The 24,875-nt window shown below is 43.8% G+C and overlaps 1 protein-coding gene across 6 annotated transcripts in view; it reads right to left on the bottom strand.

Moving 5' to 3' along the window:
* LOC138300183 (LWamide neuropeptides-like) overlaps nucleotides 1-24,875 on the bottom strand; it is a 342,764-nt gene that overhangs the window by 31,503 nt on the left and 286,386 nt on the right. The gene's annotated exons all lie outside the window — the stretch shown is intronic.

The raw sequence follows: 24,875 nt of genomic DNA, 5'->3' as shown, positions 1-24,875 counted from the left end.
AGGTTAGGAATCTAGTTCAGCAGCCACAAGTATCCAATTGAAGTATAGCATTTTCTGAGAAAAGGACTTTTTTTTCAAATGTACTTTATTATTCTATGCATTCATTTATTTGCATTCTAGAAAAGCACACTCCCCCGGGGGTATTAGTGCGCTCTCAAAATACAAATAAAAAAAGCATTTGTAATGCAATACGTCTTGCATATTTCAAACAAGTTAATTGTCATCTTTTGACAACAGCACCCACGAGCAAAAACAAAAAGAAAACATGAGAAGAAACTGAGAAAAAGACAAATTAGCAAAATAAAATAAAGTTAGCTTTAAAAAATAAAACTTTGCAATTTTGTGCCTGGAAGTTAAAAACCACAAATAGTACCTCAATCACGTCGGGAACAGCGGACGGGCACTAATTAAGTTGTATTAATTAGTGCTTGATCCCTGCGCCACAAAGAGAAACGGAAGTGATGCCAGGAATGCCTTGATGAATTACGTAAAGAAGAGTGCCACGCAAACCTACAAATGGTGAGCAACAAGTTGGCTCCAAGCCGTGTACTGAACACAGAAGTCTCTTGCAAGCAAGATGCATGCGCAAGCGCATGCACTCGTAGGCTTGACCCTAAAAAGTAAAAGAATCCCACTGGTGCACAGCACTGCTTGAGAAGACACATTCTCTGTAGTGCAAGCCAGACCTAAACAAGCATTTTCAATGCAACTGGTCTCGCATTTGTTCGAGTTAGAGCTATTAGCTTTGTAAACTCCTAACCAGACTTTTCTTGCAACACAAATGGAAAAAAACCGCAGCACGATCACGCTATGTAAACCCCAGCGCGATCAAGCTGCGCTTTTTTCTTTTCATTTGTGTGGCAAGAAAAGTCCACTTAGGAGTTTACAACGCTAATAGCTCTAACTCGAGCAAATGCCAGACCCGTTGCATTGAAACTGCTTGTTTGTTTTTCCCTCTGTTGTCCTCTTGAAATATCCGATGTGGAGAGAAATAAGTGCCGGACCTAAAAAAAAAGCACCAGTATTCCCGATCGGCAACCACCTGCTCAAAGTAAGCACAGAAGTTAATACTGCAAGTAGAATACAGCCTCTCAAAATGAGAGCGCATTTTCTTCCAGTTCCATCAGCTCTTGCATAAACACATGGATCGTATTTTACCGATCAGCGCACACAGGGATGTCTACTGAACGGAGAGCTACAATCATCGCTGACGGTGATGAAAACAATAAGTTTTACAGCTTAACTTGAATAAACACATGGATTGTGTTTTACTGATCAGCGCACTCGGGGATGAAAACAAGAAGCTGTACAGCTCAACTCGCAAAAACACATGGGTCGTGTTTAACCGTGACCTTTTGAAAATATGCACAAGAAACGGAATCATGTTTACACAACATAAAAAAACAGTGAGGGGAGAGCAAACAGGCCCTGGAAAAGCCCCCCTCTGTTTTATTATGTTTGCAAAGGGAGCTGGTGGGAAGGAGGGACTGAACAAGCACCCACAGTGTTGATGTGAAACAGTCAAATGCTAAAAAAAGTCCCTCACAGAAGAGATAAACAGAACATAGCGTAATTACACAGTATTTTGTGGTGCTCCCAAAGTGAAGAACTGACCACTAGCAAGCAAGGATTTTTGAAGGACACTGCAACTAACAAATGAAAACTCTGGAACTCACTGTATAGTATACTTAAAAGTATACAGCAGGCCGAACGCTAACACTCGACCTAAAAACACCAGAAGATGCGGATCCATATCAGGATGTGGCACTTCTGTTTGTTTATTTGTGTAAGTTTTTCCTCCAGACAAGGAAACAAATGTATCCCACTGCAGTTAAGACTTCCAGGTCATCACAGCAATGACTCACATGTCTCACATGGGCTGCAACAGGAGGATTTTAACTATTAAATTATAGAGTCAAACTTTGTTATTTGCAGCTGAACTGGTGCAGGTCTCTTTTTCAAGCTATTTCCCTTTTTGTACTTTAGTGATTTAATGTGCTGAACATGTTTTTATACTGTGCCAAGAGTCAGTCAATGACAGCCCTGTCAGATGAGTGCAGGATACCTTTCCATTATGTGACTTGATGAGTTGTTAACTCTGAGGACTGACTCTCTACAGCGTACCAAGCAGCATCCCTTTGCCTCTGCACTCTCCTTGGATCCCTGTGCTCTTGAGCTGCTGCTTTCACAGCTCAAAACAGAGGCAGTTAACAGGAAAAATAGTCCTGTACAGATAGCAAATTGTACAGATGTAGGAAAGTACCATCTTGCCTGTCATGTTACCCCCATTTTTACATGTATGTAAGTTTGTTTTTGCCTGTCTCACTGGGATCCTGCTAGCCAGGACCCCAGTGCTCATAGTGGCATGAATGTGTATACCTGTGTAGTGACTAACTGTGTCACTGAGGCATTGGTAACCAGAACCTCAATGCTTATGCTCTCTCTGCCTTTACATTTTTCACTATAGGCTAGTGACCACTTTTACCAATTTCAATTGGCACACTGGAACACCCTTATAATTCCCTAGTATACGGTACCTTGGTACCCAGGGTATTGGGGTTCCAGGAGATTCCTGTGGGCTGCAGCATTTCTTTTGCCAACCATAGGGAGCTCAGACAAACCTTTACATAGGACTGCCATTGCAGCCTGAGTGAAATAACGCACAAGTTATTTCACAGCCATTCTTTACTGCACTTAAGTAACTTATAAGACACCTATATGTCCTAGCTTCACTTGCTGGAGGTTAGGTGCAAAGTTACTAAGTGTGAGGGCACCCTTGCACTAGCAAAGGTGCCCCCACATAGTTCAGGGCAATTTCCCTGGACTTTGTGAGTGTGGGGACACCATTACACGTGTGCACTACATATAGGTCATTAACTATATGTAGCTTCACAATGGTAACTCCGAATATGGTCATGTAACATGTCTAAGATCATGGAATTGTCCCGCCGTGCCAAATCTGGTATTCGGGTGCCAATTCCATGCATCCCCGGGGCTCCACCATGGACCCCGGGTACTGCCAAATCAGCTCTCTGGGGGTTTTTCTGCAGCTACCGCTGCTGCCACCCCACAGACAGGGTTCTGCCCTCCTGGGTTCTGGACAGCCCAGTCCCAGGAAGGCAGAACAAAGAATTTCCTCTGAGAGAGGGTGTTACCCCCTCTCCCTTTGGAAATAGGTGTTAAGGGCTGGGGAGTGGTAGCCTCCCCCTGCCTCTGGAAATGCTTTGAAGGGCATAGATGGTGCCCTCCTTGCATAAGCCAGTCTACACCGGTTCAGGGAACTCCCAGTCCCTGCTTTGGTCCAAAACTGGACAAAGGAAAGAGGAGTGACCACTCCCCTGTCCATCACCACCCCAGTGGTGGTGCCCAGAGCTCCTCCAGTGTGTCCCAGACCTCTGCCATTTTGGATCCAGAAGTGTGAGGGCACTCTGAAGGCCTCTGAGTGGCCAGTGCCAGCAGGTGACGTCAAAGACCCCTCCTGATAGGTGCTTACCTGACTAGGTGGCCAATCCTCCTCTGAGGGCTATTTAGGGTCTCTCCAGTGGGCTTTTCCTCAGATAACGACTTGCAAGAATTCACCAGAGTTCCTCTGCACCTCTCTCTTTGACTTCTGCCAAGGATCGACCGCTGACTGCTCCAGGACGCCTGCAAAACTGCAACAAAGTAGCAAGAAGACTACCAGTGACATTTTAGAGCCTAATCCTGCCGGCTTTCGCGACTGTTTCCTGGTGGTGCATGCTTTGGGGTCTGTCTGCCTTCATCCTGCACTGGAAGCCATGAAGAAATCTCCTGTGGGTTGACGGAATCTTCCCCCTGCTCCAGCAGGCACCAAACTTCAACGTCACCAGTACTCTTGGACCCCTTTCATCCTGATGAGCGTGGCCCCTTGAACACAGGTGGTAGAGCCAAGTGACTCAGACTGTCCAGTGGTCCAACTGTCCAAATTTGGAGGAGGTAAGTCCTTGCCTCCCCTATGCAGACATTAATCCTGTGCACCACGTGAACTGCAGTTACTAGGGCTTCTGTACTTATTTTCACAGAATCCTTCATGCACAGACAAGCCTAGGTCCCCAGCACTCTGTCCTGCGATGCTCAGCTCCCTGAGTTGATCTCCGGCTTCGTGGGACCCTCCTTTGCAGTGTTGAGACGACCGCCATGTTCAGACTTCTTGAACTCATGTTCAAGGACTTCTGTGTATTCTATCATCTTGTGCATGGGCTCTCTACGTTGCTGAGGGTCCTCTCTGTCTCTTCTCCCAAGTGGCAACATCCTGGTCCATTCTGAGCCCAGGCAGCACCCTTTTTCTTTAAATGTGACTCTTGCAGCTAGCAAGGCTTGTTTGCAGTATTTTGCCAAAGAAACAACTCTGTATCCTCCACCACTCCGTGGGACATCTTCTGCATGAAGGAGAAGTTCCTAGCACCTTCCATTGTTGCTGAATCTTCAGCTTCTTCCATCCAGAGGCATCCATTTTGCACCTTCATCCGGGGTTTAGTGGGTTCCTGCCCCCCCCCCGGACACTTTCACGACTCATGGACTTGGTCTCCTTCCTTTGCAGATCCTCAGGTCCAGGAATCCATCTCCTGTGTTTTGCAGTCTGTTGTGATCTTTGCAAAATCCTCTATCACGACTTTAGTGTGCTTCTGGGGAAATAGTAGTACTTTACTCCTACTTTCCAGGGTCTTGGGTTGGGATATCGTGGACACCCTTGGTGTTTTCTTACACTCCCAGTGACCCTCTACACACTACACTAGCCTAGGAGCCTATTCGTGGTTTGCATTCCACTTTCTCAGTATATGGTTTGTGTTGCCCCTAGGCCTATTGCATCCTATTGTGTTCTACAGTGTTTGCACTACTTTCTGACTGTTTTACTTACCTGCTTTTGGTTTGTGTGTATATTTTGTGTATTTTACTTACCTCCTAAGGCAGAATATCCTCTGAGATATTTTTGCCACATTGTCACTAAAATAAAGTACCTTTATTTTTAGCAACTCTGAGTATTGTCTTTCTTATGATATAGTACCTATATGATATAAGTGGTGTAGTAGGAGCTTTGCATGTCTCCTAGTTCAGCCTAAGCTGCTCTGCTATAGCTACCTCTATCAGCCTAAGCTGCTGGAACACTACTAATCTACTAATAAGGGATAACTGGACCTGGCACAAGGTGTAAGAACCATCCGGTACCCTCTATAAGCCAGGCCAGCCTCCTACAACAGATAGCACATACTTGGAGTCAATACAAAATAAGGACTCCTTTATCTCGCCCTCTCCAACCATTTTGTCCCAAATGCAGCCATACTGGAATGGTGTGAGATCTCCATAGCATTAAGTAAACTGAAGTATTTGAAATATTTCAAAAGAGTTTCTTTTTCATAGACTGTTTTCAATACAATTATTCATAATCCAAGCTGAACATGTAGTAATGCTTCTGCCTCTTGCATTCCAACAGCAGGGCGTTTGATGACTGTCAGAGTCTGCTCGGCCCCAGGTGTGCCCAGAATGATCTCCAAACAGACTGTTAGGTCCGTGCTTGGACTGCTAGAGATTAAGGAGGATGAACATCTGTATTATCTCATCAGGTGACTCGTAGCACATTGGAATGTTTATGTATGCTATGTATGGGAATGTGGAGCCAGTACTTCATGATGTGTTGCTGAAGCAAAGCCCATATCAGTGGTGGGCTGATTTTCAATCTGTGTGCTACAGCAGCTCCACTGTGGTTTGGCAGAGCGGCAAACATTCCATTATCACTTTGCAGGACACTTTGCATGCGTGGAGACACATTGCTCATTGTCCTCCCGAAAACATTTTGATCATGCAGAGACATCAAATATATTTGCTGGGAAGTGTGGGTATTATGAGTCACATAGCACATTTCTGGGTTTTATTCTAAATGACCTACCTCTAAATTCGTCCACTTTGAAAGATAAAATTAGGCTGGAGATTGAGTTGTGTCATTACTAGTCATGCTATATTTGACCTGTAATCTCATTTTCCGCCTCATGGAGTAAGCCTTGACTGCTTTCTATTGCATCTTATGAGAGACACTTGTAGAAAATAAACAACTCTGGTATCCAAATGGAACTAAACAGTCTTAGGCTTTGAAACACTAACGGTATGTATAAGTATTTACCATCCATATTGCTCAGTAACAACATGTTTCCATTCACCCTGGTCCAGTGAGTATGTTTCAGCCCGGGTACTCCGCAAAAAGCACCCACTTGACTCTAATTTTAATTTACCACTTTACCTAATAAATGCTGGAAATAATCACTGTATTCTAAGGCTGTGTATAGCCCACAACACCACAACTTCCTTGAGAAGGGCAACCCATTGGTCTTTTCGCCAGAATTACTGTTTCCCGTAATTGTAGTCTATGAAAGTAGTTATAAGTGTACACCTAGAGCAAACCATTTTTAATCCTAGCCTCCTGGTCGTCGCCTGAATTGTCTGCATTTGGGCTGTCACTGTTTGAACATATTCCTCTACTTTTTTTTAAACAAAAAAAGACTGTGAGCATTTACAATCAATGTACAATTTGCTAATAGGTGTGTGGGTTAAAAAAAATGAATGGACAGTCCCGAGGCGAGAAGCCACCAGTTTCATAGGGGCATATTTATACTCTGTTTGCGCCGGAATTGCGTCGTTTTTTTTAACGCAAAGCTAACTCCATATTTATACTTTGGCGTTAGACCCATCTAGCGCCAAAGATCTTGGAGTTTGCGTCATTTTTTAGCGTGGACACCTACCTTGCGTTAATGATATGCAAGGTAGGCGTTCCCGTCTAAAAAATGACTCCAAGGCATGTGCGCCTTATTTAAACTCCCGTGCAAAAATGGTGCACGGGAGTGGGCGGGTCAAAAAAAATGACGTCCAGACGCTTTTGCATCACTTTGTAGCGCCTGGTCAGGGCAGGCGTTAAGGGACCTGTGGGCTCAGAAGGAGCCCAGAGGTGCCCTCCCATGCCCCCAGGGACACCCCCTGCCACCCTTGCCCACCCCAGGAGGACACCCAAGTATGGAGGGACCCATCCCAGGGAACTTAAGGTAAGTTCAGTTCAGGTAAGTATTTTTTTTTTAATTTTATTGTGGCATAGGGGGGCCTGATTTGTGCCCCCCTACATGCCACTATGCCCAATGACCATGCCCAGGGGACAGAAGTCCCCTGGGCATGGCCATTGGGCAAGGGGGCATGACTCCTGTCTTTGCTAAGACAGGAGTCATGTCAATGGAGGGTGGGAGTAAAAAAAAATGGCGCAACTCGGGTCGAGGCAGATTTTTTGCCTCAGACGACTTGCCCCATTTTTTGACGCCCAAGCTCCATTTTCCCCTACGCCGGTGCTGCCTGGTGTGGGTCATTTTTTTTGACGCACACCAGTCAGCTCCGCCGGCTAACGTCATTCCATAAATAAGGCGCCCGCATGGCACTTTGGAATGGCGTTAGCGCAGTTGTGCGTCAAAAAGTATAAATATGGCCCATAGTATATTGACCAAACTGAAACATGATGAGAAATGTACATCCCCTGCGGCAATTAGCAATGTGCTGTAGTTTTAGGTCTACAAATTTAACAAACTGTTTGATACTGATAAATCATACAATCTTTGTGCCTCTGCTCATTAAACTGACAGTATGTCAGCACACTAAAACAAGCTTAATGGAAGAAATAAACATAATGGGCTTACACTCAGAAGACGTCCCCATCATGATATTGATTGAAACATTCAGGGGTGTTTATCTGCAATTAGCTAGAATTGCTGAAGAATGCTCAAAGCTGCATTTTGCAGAATTCCTCTCTGTTGCAGCTCTTACCTCTTAGATACCAATAGATACCTCTTTCACAGCTCACAAATGGCTGAAAGAGTGAGAGTTTGCTTGATCCTTGAAAGTGGTTATCCCACAGCGCCTGTGTGACAGGACACAGTGGAGTAGAAACCCTTATTGTAGGACAGATCTGCAAAATGCAGGAATGTTGGCCATCTTAAGAGTGGTGGAGGTGAAGTGTTGGAGAAAGGGACTACTTTGCCTGAGAGTGTTTGCCCTTGTTGCAGATCTATACAGGCAGAATGGAGTCATTCTCATTGCCTGGCCATTCGAACACTAATTGGCAGTACCGGGGGCTGACTAAAGTTGTGGAGGACACTTCTAATAGTTCAATCAGTGGCTGGATAGTGCTGTCCTATTGCCCCCATTTTATTTATGCTACCCTGTAGAACGGTGTAATACGGGGTGACTGAACTGGGCTGGGCCAAAGACCTTCCCTAACATCTGATGTATAATATTACAAAGAGCATTTCCATGAAATCTATCTTCTAAGGTTAACTGCGACTTCTTAAGGTTACAGTTGTTTAACGCCTTAATAAGTAAAGTCACTAAATGTATATGATTTGTAAGTAAGAGCTAAACCTGCGACCTAGGCTATTTAACGTGTGAATATGAACCTTGCTTCTAGAAGCTTCGCCTTCTTTTCAAATATGATATAAACAATATTAGTCAACCATTGGTAAATATTATCTATTGCCATTTTGTGAAGGCTGGACGGCTAAAACGTAGGAAAACATCTGTCTCTATTTTCATTACAATCTGATTTTAATATATATTACTTTATTCTGTTCTAAATTATATAGGTTTTTCAATACAATAAATGAACTCTATTGGATATTTTACTGATTACATAAGCCTGGGTGGCGGCTAACCATATCTCTTACCATGCCATAAAACAAACAAGCTTCTCTCAATCACTGAATCCCTCCTCACTTAATTTCATCACAGCCATTCACCTCACCTTTTGGCTTCTATTAAAAGATCTTGAGGTCTGATACACAATTATATATCTTGCCGGGTTTGTTGTACTGATCCTCCCTTGCAGATGCACACAATGACATGGATTGTCAGTGCTGTATATCTAGATTCAGGCTCACTGCCACTGATGTATACACTGTCCAGGCACCAGCAACAAATCCCCAATGTGGATTACAGTAAAAGTACGATTAAGGTATCGGACCGACAATTATGACTGAACACAACTGTGTACAGCCAAAACAAGGGAGGATGGATTACACTGCCTGGAAAACCAACACACAATTTGCCCAAATGAATTGTGTTAAATGCAATGATTCATAACACTTCAGTTGAAAGTCTTTCGTTTTTACCATTGTTGGTGCAGTCAGTGCTGTGTAACTTTGGACACGTTTTTCAAGATGCTTGTTCTTCAACAATGACTTTCAACTCAAGTGAGTGTAATCACAATGCATCTGGGTGAATCGTGTGCAGGTATGACAGGCAGTGTGGTCCATCCTTGGTCTGTGATTGGCTTCTTGGTCAGTTATTGGGCTGACAAGATGTGGGATGCACCTACGCTATTTGATGGGTGAAGAAACCTGCAAAGATGTGAGCAGTATTTCCAGCACCGCCGAATTTTACTTGTCTACTGAAGTAGAACAAATATCCTGAAACACTTGTTGAGAGATACACACTATCGGCTACACCACCAATGATGAACAATAAAGACTTTCAACTCAAACCCTGCTTGGAGGTAGCTCCATTTATACCCAATGAGAGAATATAAAGGATGTGTCTGATGAGCTGTCTGAGGATAACATATGAAATGGAATAATCCCAAACTAGTTATAACCACACTTCCGGTCCAGAAAACGTGTTTATGCAAGTGGGTTTCAAAAATCTCCACTTCGTTCTAGTTCTAAGCCCTCTTAAATGAGTCCTCCAGAAAGTACTCTGAAGAGTTCCTGTATGGCAACGGCTGGTGTCTGCCTGACTGCCTGTCTTTCAGAGGTTAAGGGACGTCGCCTGAACTTTGCACTTTCTGCTGGTGGAGCTGAGGTTCTGTTTGAAGTATCAGGAAGCCTGCCTGCTGATGGAGTAAAAGAGTGCCTAGAGCTGTAGGAGGAGTTTCTAGTGTTTTGTCAGAGTGAAGAGCACTGTGAGAAAGCTGATTTGCGCAGAGAGTGAAGCTAGAAGTGACCCATGTTGTGGGGTGCGTTCAAAGGATTTGTGTAGTTTCTGTATGTGCTGCATAAGTATCCCTTGTCATTTGGAGGTTTGATGTGGGCTTAAGAGACTGGTGTTACCTCTGCCAATGCTGTGATGTAAAGCAATGTCTCTGCAGAAGCAGGCAGCAACTGTCAGAAAGCCCCAACAAGAAGAGATTCTGCCTTCAGGCTGCAATTGCACACATATATCTTTCTGCAGCCACATGAGAGGGCAAATGCACAGATAAGCCTCACTGATAAAAGCATCTTCCCGGCAAATATCATCCCAAACAAAGCTGCCTGCAAAGCCTGTGCAGCAGAGGTGCGGCTACCATTAGGAGAGGAGCCCGGACCTCATCTGCTGCACAGCCCAAACTGCAATAGTAACCAGTTGTGGATAATTGGCCTCAAACATATCAGGAGGAAGGATTATACCAGGAAGAAGGGAGGTAGCACGTCACTGGGTAACACAACTTAGTTTGCAAGCCTGTTTTTCCCATTGAATCATACATTATGCTGTGTGATTACGGGACATTCTTTTAGCATTCAAAAGATGAGCACTCCATACTTTCTGAATACCAAACTGGATTCTGGCCATGAAAAGGTACTGAATTTGCTCTCATCGCCATCTAGAATTTCGAGAAATGGGTTGTCTAGTTGACAGTCAGTTTATACCCTCTGCCAGTAGGGACCCTCACTCTAGTCAGGGTAAGGGAGATTTACATCTTTGATAACCCCTGTTCACCTCCTTGGCAGCTTGGCACAATAGGCAGAGTGGCAGGTCCTCCTCAAGCATCAGGTTCTTCTCCTTGTTAGAGGCTCCTCTTTGATCCAGAAGCAATCTAAAGTTGTGGGGTCAGCAGTCCAATACTTATACACATTTCTGCCTTTGGCGTAAGCAAACTTCCAAGGAAAGTCTTTGTAGTGCCCTACCCTTTCTTGCCCTGCCATAGACATACTCTAGGGGGTGGGAGACTATCTTATCTGACAGCAGGTACAGCCCTTTCAAGTGCAGGTGTCAGCTCCTATCTCCCACTCTAGCCCAGTAAGACTCCTCAGGATACGCAGGACATACCTCATCTCCCTTTCTTTCATTTTCTAGAGTGAATTCACAAACAGCCCAACTGTCAGTCTGACCCAGACATGTATTTAGCAGCCAGAGAGTGGCACAGAATGGCTAAGCAAGAAAATTCTCACTTTCTAAAAGTGGCATTTTCAAACTTGCTATCTAAAATCCAACTTTATCAAAGCTGTAGTTTTAAATTGTGAGTTCAGAGACCCCAAACTTAATTTCTCTATCTGCCCCAATAGGAAACTGCACTTAAAAGACATTTCAAGGCAATCCCTATGTTATTCTATGGGAGAGACAAGCCTTGCAATAGTAAAAACTGAATTTAGCAGTAATTCAATATCGGATGTGTAAAACACACTACTACATGTCCTACCTTTTAAATACACTGCACTCTGCCCATGGGGCTACCTAGGACCTACCTTAGGGGTGACTTACATTTAGCAAAAAGGAAAGTTTGGGCCTGGCAAGTGGTATACTTGCCAGGTCGAACTGGCAATTTAAAACTGCACACAGATACTGCAGTGGCAGGTCTGTGACATATTTACATGGCTACTCATGGGGCTGGCGCAATCAGTGCTGCAGGCCCACTAGTAGCATTTGATTTACAGGCCATGGGCACCCCTAATGCACTTTATGAGGGATTTACTAGTAAATCAAATATGCCAATCATGGAAAAGCCAATTACCAATATCATTTAGACAGAGAGCACTTGCAATTTAGCACTGGTTAGCAATGGTAATGTGCCCAGAGTATCAAAACCACCAAAAGGAATTACAGCACAGGATCCAAAAACAGGAGGTTAGAAGGAAAAAGTACAGGGAAACCACAACAAGAGCTGCCAGGTCTAACATGTCCCTTCCAGCTGAAAGTGAGCAGAACCACCCAACCCCTTGGGAGTTCTCCTCACTGAGGAGGGAAGAACCTGGAGAGACCATCAGCATTGGTGTGATCTGTTCCAAGGTAGTTTTCCACCGTAAAGCCCATTCCCTATAGGCAGATGGACCACCTCAACAGTTTAGGATTCTCACTCATCATTTGCATTAGCCATCTAAGGGGCCTGTGGTCTCTCTGAACCCGGAAGTGAGTCCCAAACAAGTAGGATCAGAGCTTCTTCAGTACCCAGACCACAGCAAAAGCTTCTCTTTCTATTGAGCTCCACTCCTGTCCCTGGAAAGTAACCTCTTACTGAAGAATACTACAGGTTGATCTAGGCCCTCGTCATTCAGGTGTGAGAGCACAGGTCCCACAACATCTTCTTAAGCATCTGTCTGTACCACAAACTCTTTGGAAAAGTCAGGAGCCTTGAGCATGGGTGCTGTGCACATGGCCTCCTTTTGGTTGTCAAAAGCAGTCCGGCATACTTCTGTCCAGATCACCTGACATGGCTGCTTCTTGGAAGTCAGTTCTGTCAAGGGAGCAACAATGGAGCCATACTCATTGACAAATCTCCTGTAATAACCGGTGACTCCTAAGAAGGCCCCCGCCTCAGTCTGAGTCTTGGGGAGTGTTCAAGTACACCACAGACCCCTACCCTTTCTAGCACTTACTGGCCTTGATAGTGAGGCCCTCACTCTGCAGGGCCCTAAACCCTTCCTGAAGGTGATGCAAGTGGTCATCCCAGCAGGGGCTGAAAAGCTCTCCAACCCAACCAGGACCTAGATGACCTGCCTCTGGAATGTGGCAGGGTCGTTCTTCAACCTAAAGGGCATGATACAAAACTGGTAGTGCTCCTCTGGTGTTGAGAATGCAGACCTAATTTTTCCCTTTTGGTTAACGCAATCTGCTGGTACCCAGACATCAGATCAAAAGTGCTGAGGAACTTAGCAGCTCCCAGCTGGTCCATGAGCTCAAGTACTTTCACTGATCGGGGACGCTGTCAGGAGGGTAGGTTTATAGACCTACGGACGCGACATAAATGATGTCAGTTCCAGTTCCTGACATGTGATTCCTAGGAGCTCTATCCTGAGACCGGGGATGGGCGACCTTATTTGACATAACAAGTAGACTAAAGTACTTGAATGTAGGTACCTTATCTATATGATCTGATTCCATCCGCTACTATCAGAGCAATGCGGTTAAGAGCCCCCCTCGTAGGTATCCTGGTCTGGCCCAGCGACTCCCTTCTACACAAAGTTTAGCTTCCCAGAGAAAGAAAAAAAATTGGCATGGTCCATTTGAGTTTTTTTAATGGTCATAAATGACAGCCTGAGGAGTCTGGTGAGGTCTTGTTTGGGAATCTTAGGAATCTACATCAAGGACAAGGTGCTTCATATAGTTTCAGTGTGAGGAATGAGGAATCACTAGCACCCTGGATTTGGAGGGGGTGGATTGACGCTATGTGGAGAAATACACTGAGGTTATAGCAGATCCTTCAAATGCTACTGTGACCATGGAGGTCAGGGGTGGAAAGTCTACAGAATGTGGTCTTATTTCTTAGAATGTAGCTGGGTACAATCCTAAGTTATTAGACCATGAATGGACTAGGTGCCTGGCTCAGTATGATTTTATTCTACTGCAAGAAACCCGGTTGGATGGGCAAGCTGCCTAGGATGGTTATCATAGGTTTGCAGTCCCAGCTATTCGGCCTCAAGCAGGCCTCAAGCAGGCTGCCCCAAAGGGGGTTTAGTTACTTTGATCTGATTTTCTAAAAACAGCGAGAGCATTTCAAATCAATTGTAACCATCAGGGTATATTAATTGTGTGGGTCGTTTCTAATGTACTGTTGGTAAACCTTTACAACTCTGTTTGGGGCTCTGGGTGTCAAATAAGTGTCCTTTTTTCAGTTCTCCAGATACTGAGGTACAGAATGGAGGAGGTTGGTATGTAATTCTGTGCTGTTGTGGCTGAAGATAGGGTGGTATAGTACAGTGGTGAATTCTTTGAGGTGGATCAGGAGGCATATATAGCCGATGGATCACAGGACCCTAGGGGCAGAAATTTGATTAAGGGATCACGTAGTCTGGGCCTTGTGAATTTCTGCGATATCAAAGCTATGGGTACTTATCAGGGTCCAACTTTTGTAGGTAGAGGGGTAGGTACAACAATTGACTAGGGGGGTCATTACGACCTCGGCGGTCTTTTCGCAAGACCGCTGAGGTACCGCCGTGCTGAAGACCGCTAGTGGTGGCGGTTATCCGCGCCACATATTATGTTCGCTGGCAGCCTGCCGTCCTTTTTCATACGGAAAGCCACCAGCAGCCATACTGGCGGACGGCAGGAAAGTGGAGGTTCCGCCACGTCAACAGAACACCGCCCACTGAATCACGTCCCATGATTCGGTGTGGCGGTGTTCTGGTAACGGTGTTCGGGTGACGGAGCTGCCCCCATAGATCCCGTCCCCTCCCAGAGGATCAAAGGACAAGGTAAGTTGATTGTCTGTTAGGGAAGGCGGTGGGGGGGTGTTGTGTGCGTGCATGGGGGTGTGAGTGTGGGAGTGTAGAGGGGGTGAGTGAGTGAGTGTATGCGTGCGGGGGGTGTTGTGTGTATGGGAAATGTGTGCGGGTCGGACGGTGTGCATGTCTCTGTGTATGTGTGCGAATATGTGTTGTCGGGGTGTATTTGTGCGTGTAGGGGTGTGTATATGTGCATGTTCAGGGTGTGTGCGTGTAGGGGTGTGTATATGTGCATGTTCGGGGTCGGGGTGGGGAGGGGGTTTGTACCACCTTTGGAGGTGGCAGGGGGGTGTGGGGTGAGGATTTGTGGGGAGTAGCAGGGGATGGGGGAGACCCCTATCAGTGCCAGGGAAGGAATTCCCTGGCACTGATAGTGCCTACCGCCATGGATCTCATGGCAGTTCCCAACCACCCGAGATCCATGGCGGTATGCAGGGTCCTGATACTGTCGGCGGTCTAGTGACGACCGCCGGGCTGGAGACCGCAATCTCCTGCCCAGCGGTCTTCACCGCCATGGAGGTCGGAATGGTGAAGTGGCGGGTGTTATTTTAATTCAATTTTTTTCCGCCGGCCTGTTTGCGGTCTTACCGCCGCTTTACCACCGACCGCCAGGGTCGTAATGAGGGCCTATATTTTTGTTTCTCCATCTCTAAAGAATTTGGTTAAGTATGGGGAGGTGGGTGAGAAGTATTTTAGTGACCATAACACCCTCCCAGTCCATTTTACCTTCCTAGAGATTATACATAAACCAGGAAGGGAAGGGCCAGATTCGGTAAAGGCAAAGGATCAGGGTAGGTGACTTGGCTGGAGGCAAGTAAATATCCAGCAAGTAGTAGAAAGGGTGGTGGGTGACAACCTAAATCTGATCACGGGTACACTCCTGGCCGAAACCCCCAGTCCATGGAAAGTTATGGATGCTATGCTTACAGTGAATAAAGCTTTAAAAGATTGTCTGTCTATAGCCGCTCAGTCCTCCAGTAAGTATAAAGGTTGTTGGTTTAGTAAACCCTGTTATGAGGCTAAGACATTTCTGAGGAAGGCCTTAAAAGAGCACCGTAGGGATAAGGCTCATGTTAGAGAAGCGAGGGCTCAGAATAAATCTGTCCTGAGGGTTAGGAAGCTAAAGCTTAAGGAGCTAGCCTGGGAGAGACTGGAATGTGCAGTAGATTTTAAAAACCCTGGCCTGTTTTGGAAGGTTGTTAATAGGGGTCTTATTTTATCAAAAAAATCTGAGGGCCTGGGCTGCAATATTGCCCCTGTAGCTTGGGTCAGTCATTTATTTAGTATTTTTCAGGGGAGTTCTCTAAGAGGTAATGGGGGATAACATATGAAGGTCACCCTAATTTAGCTATCAGGTTCATACTCCAGGAGGTTAAGGAGGCGTTGCATGATAGTGCTAGTAATAAAGCTCCTGGCCCAGACACAATCCTAATGGATCTTTACAAATCTTGCCCCAGTTATGGGCGTCCATTTTGCTAAATGTCCTTAATGCGGCAGTGAGTGTGGGTATACTGGATACCTGGAGATCGGCGTGTATCATTCCTGTGTATAAAAAGGAGGACTGGAATGATCTCAAGTCGTACCGTCCAATTTCTCTTCTTGATTCTTCGGCCAAAACTTTGGGCCAGATTATTTTAAGGCGTTTTGAGGCTTGGATGGCCGAAAATGCAATTCTGAGCCAGGCACAATATGGTTTTAGGGAAGGGCTTGGTACCCAGGAACAGTGCCTAAATTTGCTGATGGTGATTGGGAAATATACTCAACTAGGAAAGGCACTCTATATCTAGCATTTAGGAATCTTAGCTGTGCCTTTGATAAGGTTAATCGGTCTAAGCTATGGGAGAAGCTTACCCGGCTGGGAATGGACCCCTCAATTGTGGAGGTGCTCTGGTACCCTGACCTAGGAATATATGCAAATGTGAGGGTGGGGGTAAATGGGGAATGCTCGGATGCTTTTGAGCTCGGTAGGGGTGTGCACCAGGAATGTGTCTTGGCTCCTATCCTTTTTCTTCTGTACACAAATGGGCTGTTTGATTTTTTTAGTGGAACAATGTAAGGATGCTCCTAAAATTAAGGGTAAGAACATCCCAGTATTTATTTATGTGGATGATGCAGTACTTATGGCTCGCACTATGAATGGCCTTTGAGAGGTGGTCAGAGCTTATGAAATATTTATGTCATCCCTTGATTTAGAGATAAATTGCAATAAATCGCACTATATGGTGTAGGGGAAACCACTCAGTAGGGTGGGGGGGGCTGAAGATCAACGAACAAGAAATCAGTAAGGTTCAGGAATTCCCCTAGGGGTTAATTTCAATGACAAGGATTCCTGGAAATCTAGGGGCACTTTTTAATGCAACAGTAGGTGCCACTTTCGAGTTTGCTACCAGGGTGGGTAATAAACCTGTTAAGGTCCTGCTTGAAATGTATAGGCGAAAGTGTCTCCCAGTCTTGCTGTATGGGGAGTCACTGTGGGGGCATACCGAAAACAGGGCCCCTGCTATAGAGGAAAATCGCTTCTGCAGGAGGTTGTTAGGAGTTGGTCAAATTGTTTCCAGCTTCTGTTTGCATGCCGAATTGGCCCTAGACTTCATAGAAGATACCATTAAGGTTGCTCCCCTTATGTTATTGATCTCTATCTGGTCTAACGAGTGTGCCACCTTCAATAGAGAGATTTTGCGGGATTGCATGGCAAGTGAGCGTGCAAAGGATATTCCCTGGCTGATGTATATTAGAAAAGTATCTTCTGTACAGGAGCAGCTGGATATGTATGAGGCTCCAGAGAGTCTAACCAACTTTGATAAACTCTGGGCTAAGGATAATTTCCTCAAAATTCCAGGGGCTAAGAGGGAGGCGGATGAACTAAGAAAAAAATCAGTTAAGGATTTTATAATATTAAAGATTGGGCGGGGGTCCGGACGCTTATCTCTTGGAGATGAGAAATGTGAGGGAAAGGACTCTCATCTTGTGATTCCATTTAGGGGTTATTAGAAGCAATCTGTGTTTTCTACTAGGTCAATTTGATGAAAAAGCAATAAAACAATGCCCTTGCGATGGAGTGTCCTTACAGACCTTAATACATTCTACATTGTTTTGTGGTTTTTATTCCCCCTTTAGACGTTGATACTTACTCCCCATACTGAGGGCTAGGGGTTTCGTGCAATACCGTCCAGCCTTCCCGTGGCTGCGTATGGCCTCAGATGCGCTAGTATGGTGAGGGGTGGGGTCTTTTAAAAAAGGAGCCATAACCTGGCGGAATAATTTGGAGGGTTTTTTAATTGAGTCTTAATTTGCAATTTTGTTGTAATATTTTATATTTTTTGTGAACATTGGAATGTAATTTTTATATGTATAAAATAGCACATAGGATATTGAAACTGGCTTAATGAACTGATGTTAATTTTTGTTTTAAGTATTTATTGGGTAGGATAGGTGTAGGAATGTATATTTTTGATAATGATTTTCGAGAGTGTATTGTTTTGTGTTGCTGATTTATTTGTATGATTGATAATTTTCATACTGAATCAAGTATCTATCGAAAAGTACAAATACAAGTCCTATCCTCACTGCTGATCCCCAATGTTAGAAAAAGGGTCTCTAGTTGACAGTCAGTTTACACCCTGTCGAAGTAGGGACCCTCACGCTAGTCAGAGTAAGGGAGATATATTGCTCAGATAACCCCTGCTTACCTCCTTGGTGGCTTAGCACAAGCAGTTAGGCTTATCCCAGAGGCAACATATTAGGTATTTGCACAAACTCACCCCACAAATGGACTCCTCATCAGTTTAACAAAATAGCCATATTGTACCTAAATCAAACAAGAAAAAATGACAAAAAAACAACATACACAAGCAAAGATATGAATTTTTAAAGTAAAAAGAGTCTTAATTTATAGAACTCAATGGATGCATTGTTTTAGCACAAAGTACCTGGTATGCGTCAAAAATAAAGCTGCACAGGTGTGCTGCATCGGAAAAGCAAAGAATGCATTGATTCCTTAGTCACAAGTGAGGCGATGCGTCGATTCTTTCTCTGCTGGGTAAGCAATGCGTTGTTTCTCTGACAAGCAGCCTCAGGCCCATGCGGTGGTGTTGAACATTTTGATGCCCAAGGAATATGTGTGGAAAATCCACATGCACTGTAGCAATGAACACGCGCTGGTTTGGCGATGCATCGATATCATCAGCGTTGCATTGATTTTTTCAGCTACAGTGTAGGCGCTGCATCAATTTTTCTGCCACTCGGCTCCGGTGTGTGGATTTTCACCTTGGGTTCACAAGCTTCTCCTTTCAAGGGCCCAGTGAGTGGATGTGACACCGCTTGGCAGGAAAGGGGTGTTAGCAAGAGAGCCCAGGTGGTTACAGATGAAGTCTTTGATGGCCCTGAGACTTCAGAACTGGGGCAAGCTCAGTCCAAGTCCTTGGATACACTTCACAAGCAGGATTTCAGAAAGCAATGTCTAGTCCTTTCCCTGTTCAGGCAAAAGCAGCAGGATCAGGCCAGCACAGCAAAGCAACGGGCAGATTGTCAGGTCCTTCTCAAGCATCAAGCTCTTCTCCTTGGCAGAGGTTCCTCTTGATTCAGAAGTAAGCAAAAGTTGTGGGTCATCAGTCTAATACTTAAATTCATTTCTGCCTTTGAAGTAGACAAACTTCAAAGGAAAGTTGTTGTAGTGCACAGGACCCTGCCCCTTCCTTGCCCTTCCCCAGACACACTCTAGGGGGTTGGAGACTGTATTGTGTGAGGGCAGGTACAGCCCTTTCAAGTGCAGGTGTCAGCTCCTCCCTCTCACTCTAGCCCAGGAAGACTCATGAGGATATGATGGACACACCTCAGCTCCCTTTGTGTCACTGTCTAGAGTGAACTCACAAAAAGCCCAACTGTCACTCTGACCCAGACCTGTATTCAGCAGCCAGGCAAAGGCACATAATGATTAAATAAGAAAATGCCCACTTTCTTTAAGTGGCATTTTCAAACTTACAATCTAAAATAAACTTTACCAAAAGCTGTATTTTAAAACTGTGAGTTCAGAGACCCGAAACTCCCTTTCTCTATTGGCTCCTAATAGGAAACTACACTTAACAGACATCTCAAGGCAATCCCCATGATATCCTAAGGGAGAGACAGGCCTTGCAATAGTGAAAACCGAATTTAGAAGTATTCCACTATCAGGACATGTAAAACACACTAGTACATGTCTCACCTTTTAAATACCATGCATCCTGTCCATGGGGCTACCTTGGGCCTATCTTAGTGGTGACTAACATGTAGTAAAAGATAAGGTTTGGGCCTGCAAGGGCGTATACTTGCCACAACGAACTGGCAGTTTAAAACTGCACACACAGACACTGCATTGGCAGGTCTGAGACTTGTTTACAGGACTACTCTTGTGGCTGGCACAATCAGTGCTACAGGCCTACTAGTAGCATTTGATTTAATGGCCCTTGGAAGCCCTTGTGCACTTTACTAGGGACTTACTAGCAAATCAAATATGCCAATCATGGAAAACCTAATTACCAATATTATTTAGAAAGAGAGAGCACTTGCACTTTAGCACTGGTTAGCAGAGGTAAAGTGACAGAGTATCAAAATCAGCAAAACTGAATTACAGCACAGTATTCATTAACAGGAGGTCAGGAGGAAAAAGTACAGGGAAACCACTCCAGGAGTTGCCCGGTCTAACAGGGATGATCTTAAAAACACAGTCGGCCGCAATGGAGTTGCTGCACTGCTTCTCATGGACCACTCAGTGCGTTTAGCACAGTTGACCATGACACCCTGAAAAAAATACTCTATGAAGCTGACAGAGAGGGGACTGCTCTTGACTGGATCACATCCTACCTTCAAAACAGAACAAATGTCATTCATATTCCCCCTTTCTCATCCAAACCCTGCCTCACAAAAGCAGGGGCCCCTCAAGGCTCAGTCATCTCACCCATGGTTTTCAACATCTACAGGTCAATGATCAATTAATTTCAATTTAAATGCTCCAACTATGCAGATGAAAAACAAATACTCATTAAACTAGAACGCCCATAAGACATTGGAAACTCATAAATCTTCAGTTGCCTCAGAGCCATTGATCAGTAAAATACATGGAGCCATCTCAAACTGAATGCTTCCAAAACAGATATACTCGCATGGGGTGATTAGAAAAATGATGACCCACTCTGGGCCTGGCCTGATGATCTAGGACCACCTCCTAAAGTATCTAAGGAAGTTAGAAACCTTGGAATTACTGTGGACTCCAAGTTAACAATGAATTCCCGAGGAGACAAATTAGCAAGCTCAAGCTTCATCACCATGAAAACTCTGCAAGGCATCTTTCCCCACCTCGGATTTCCACACAAGATCCAGGCTACTATCTCTCTTGTACTGTCTAAACTGGATTACGCCAATGACCTCTATCACGGATCATCATCTACTACAGGGCATTTACAACTTACTGCCAGACAACTCCTCCATGTAAAGTTATAATCCCACATCTTCCCTGCCTTGAGGACCTTACATTGGTTACCGGTTGACAGAAGATCCACCTTCATGCTGCTTTGTATCACCCACAAAGCAAGACATGGAACAGGACCAGGAATAAAATCACCAAATACATTCAACAAAGATACCTCCGCTCAAAATTGGTTCCCCGCCTCAAAACCCCACCATGCAAGAATAAGACAGTAGGTGGTTATTTTAATTCGTTCAAATTACCAAATTATGGAATTCATTAACCCAAAATATAAGATCTATGGATGACTATGTTATCTTCAGAAGACTACTCAAGGGTTAGCTCTTTTCTACACAACCGTCATACTCAAAGAGCAATGGACTGCAAAACTCTCTCTATGTAAACATTTATAATTTGATTATATGTATATATCTAGATATGTGTATTTCTTTCTACAAATATGAATAATAATCACTTTATCTTAAAATATATACATTCTCTTTAGGCCTCTTTAACAAATGCATATATTACTTATGGTTAAATGAATATATATATGTATGTGTAGGCATGTGTATGTATATATATAAATATGTATATGTGAATGTATATATAAATATTTATGTGTATACTATTCTACGTTTAACATGTTAATAGGTCATTGCATAATTCCTATATAAGTTGTTTGATAGATGCTTATGAGGTTATTTTTTATTTTATCTTTCACAATAGGCAAATATTATCTTAATTATTTATCTAAAAGCATTTCACTATTAAATGTTTTAAAGAAAGTTAAAGTAATGTTATATAATTACACAAATAAAATAACTTCGAAATTCTGCAACACTTCAAAGTCTGTATTTATACGATACAGCCCTAAATCTCAATATGTTATATTCCTTACACATTTATTCCCTTACTATGCAATTATGTATCCATATATTTATTACTTCAATCCTACTGTACAAGAGAAAAAAATTATACTCTCTCTAGAGCTTTATTCTGTCTCACAATCACCCTATACCTCTATCCATCAATCCCTTCTCCACTCTCTGATTCAGCCCAAGGCCTTTCTACTCCTATGATCTCCAAAATAACCCTTCCCAGACTCTTCCCTCCCCTACCCCTCCTGGCTCACCCCACACCTCAGTTTACTTCTATGATCTCCCAAACAACCCCACTGAACTCACCCTCATGTATCTCTCCTTTAACTCATCTCAAACCTCATTTTACTCCGTTGGTCCCCCTAGTCACTTTCTACAGACTCTTCCCTTCTCCATCTATCCTTTACTCATTCCAGACCTCTTCTTAGTACTATGTTCTCCCAATTAACACTTCTGGGCTCTTCCCTCTTCTATCCCTCCATTATTCTGTTCAATACAACTAACAGAATCACATGCCCTCGGTTCAAATTAACACATACCTCACTATACTAATACAATGCTCATATTTCCCTATACCAATCCACCTCTAATAATTTGGGTTCTGGAGTGGTGGGCTACTCAGCAAAAAGCGCTTCAATGCCTCCTCAGGGGTAGTCAGCACTATATAACTAAAATTACAATAATGCTTCTGGGCTAATTGTATGTAGTCATGCCAGGCAATATGCTGCCTCCACCTTCTACAACTGTGCACAGTGTTAGCTTGTAGAACCATCTCATAGACATACACTGCTGTGTCTGCAAGTGCTAAATGAATATACCCAAATAAATTTCAAAGACACAATTGTAGCTTTTGACAGCCTGCACTTCTTTGGACGTGTTTAAAATGTTCTAGAATTGATTTTCTAACTGCATACTTCACTTGCCAGAGGGTTTGGGTGTTGAGCCTATCAAACTTGTTAGGAAGAAGAATGACATTATATTGTTACCGGTTCCTGTAAGGACACTCACCACCGATAGTATAATCTGTTTGATACACTTTCACTGTTCCCACAAATCAGTCAGAGGATACTAACTTAATTTTTAGCCTTCAACTTCAAATTTCTTTATATTAACAGAATGTTTTGAAATGTTCACTTTTGCATGTTACTTCTTTATTTATATAGACTTGATTAATTTTTAATAATATTTAATATTCTAAGCAGTTGTAGACCCCCTGAGAAGGCTTTGCGTTCCCCCAAGGATCTCCGGACCACAGGTGAAGAACCACTCATGAAGACAATACAACTACCTCAGAATCACTTAGTACAGTGCCCCTGCTATGTTCCGGAAAATGCCTCTCTAAGCAAAGTAAAGCACTTCATCAGAGGTGTCAGCTGGCCAGTGCTTAATTTGAGCCAATGATTGCCGGTGAGGGGCTTCGGCACTCTTTTAGGGGGCTGGATCATGAATGGAGAAAGCAGAAAGCTGCAGGAGTGAGCTCAAGGGGCAGGGAGTGGCTGTAAATGGATTAAAGAGGCCTGGGATAGCTTTAGGATTACGCTGCCACACTATTCTGTGCTCGCACATTAAATTGCAGCAGCTGCATCTTTTTACTTACAAAAATAAGCACTGCCACTGGCCGGTAGACATATCTTGCATTGGCAGGATTTACCGTCACCGTGGTTCCTGTTAATGCAATGAAGGTTTGATGGAGTGCTTCATCAACAGGACAGAACCTTGCAGCAAGTTTTGTTTATTTTCACAAAATAAATCCCAAAGTTGTCTTTTGTTTTAGAAAATAAGATAAACAGTGATCTCCCTCACCATTTCACTTTTCACCCATGCGTGCAGGGAATTTTGCTGTATAAACTGCCCCTTACTACCAGGTTTGCCCTGATGGTGTCTGAAATCATTTTATTTAATCGTCCACTCACTGAACATCAGACGGCCCTTGCTCTGTCAGGCCATCTGAGGTGTGTGTTGGCAGAAGAGATGGAGTAGTCTCCGTTGTCAACATACTGAAGGCTCACCTGCCTCTAAATGAGGTGAGTGGACCTTCAGGTTGGCAGAGAGGGTACTCCATCACCTTTACAAAGGAGTACCCTCTTCCACAAACTATAAATTGGGCCCATAGTTTCTGTCAAAGGTTTGGGTTGACAGTTGTTCTCTATTGTCATTATGATGTGATTTTTCTTGTTTTTTACATTCTATTCAAAATGTTACATGTTTTTCAATACATTAAATGAAATCTATTAGATAGTTTACAGATTACATACGCCTGAGGAGATGGCTAAATTATCTTTGTCATGATGTACAATACACAGGTTTCTCTCAATCACTGATACCCTCCTCGCCTAATTTTACAGCACCACATCCCCTTTTTTGCTTCTCTTCAAAGGAATTGAGGTCTGATATGAAATGATCAAGGAGAATGGGTTTGTTGTACAGATTCTCCTTTATAGCTCCACATAATAGTACTGAGTATAAGTGCTGCATATCTGTATATCTGGATTCAGGCCCTTTGCCTCTGATTTCTTCATTAGTCCGATACTAGCAATAAATATTCAATGTAAATGATTGTCAAAGTAGGATGCAGGTATCAGACCAACAAATATGGCTGAACACAACTGAGTAAAGTCAAAATAAGGGAGAAGAGTACACTGCTTGGCATACCAGCAGACAATTTGCCCAAATAAATTGGGTCAAATGTAAAGCTTCATAACACTCACTTCAATTGAAAGTCTTCAGTTTTCAGCTTTGTTGGTGCTATCAGTGCTGTGTATCTCTGGACACGTTTTTCAGGATGCTTGTTCTTCAACAATGGTTTAAAACTGCAGACTTCAACTAAGGTGAGTGTAATTATATACTGCATTTACCAGAATTCATTTGGGTGAATTGTGTGTGGGTATGCCCGGCAGTGTGCTCCAACCTCTTTATACGAATGGCTCCTTGGCAAGTTGTTGGCCTGACGAGATGTGGGATGAAACCTATGCTCTGTGTGTGGTGTAGAAATTTGCAGGGGTGTGAGCAGCATTTCCTGTACCCTCTAACTTTACTCGTCTACGGAAAATAGAACAAATATCCTAAAGTGCTTGTTGAGAGATACAAAGTATAGGCTTCACC

Source organism: Pleurodeles waltl, chromosome 6 (assembly GCF_031143425.1).
Source record: "Pleurodeles waltl isolate 20211129_DDA chromosome 6, aPleWal1.hap1.20221129, whole genome shotgun sequence".
In the NCBI taxonomy this organism is placed as follows: Eukaryota; Metazoa; Chordata; class Amphibia; order Caudata; family Salamandridae; genus Pleurodeles; species Pleurodeles waltl.
The sequence above is the reverse complement of the archived record's forward strand: the minus strand, read 5'-3'. Positions and strand labels throughout refer to the sequence as shown.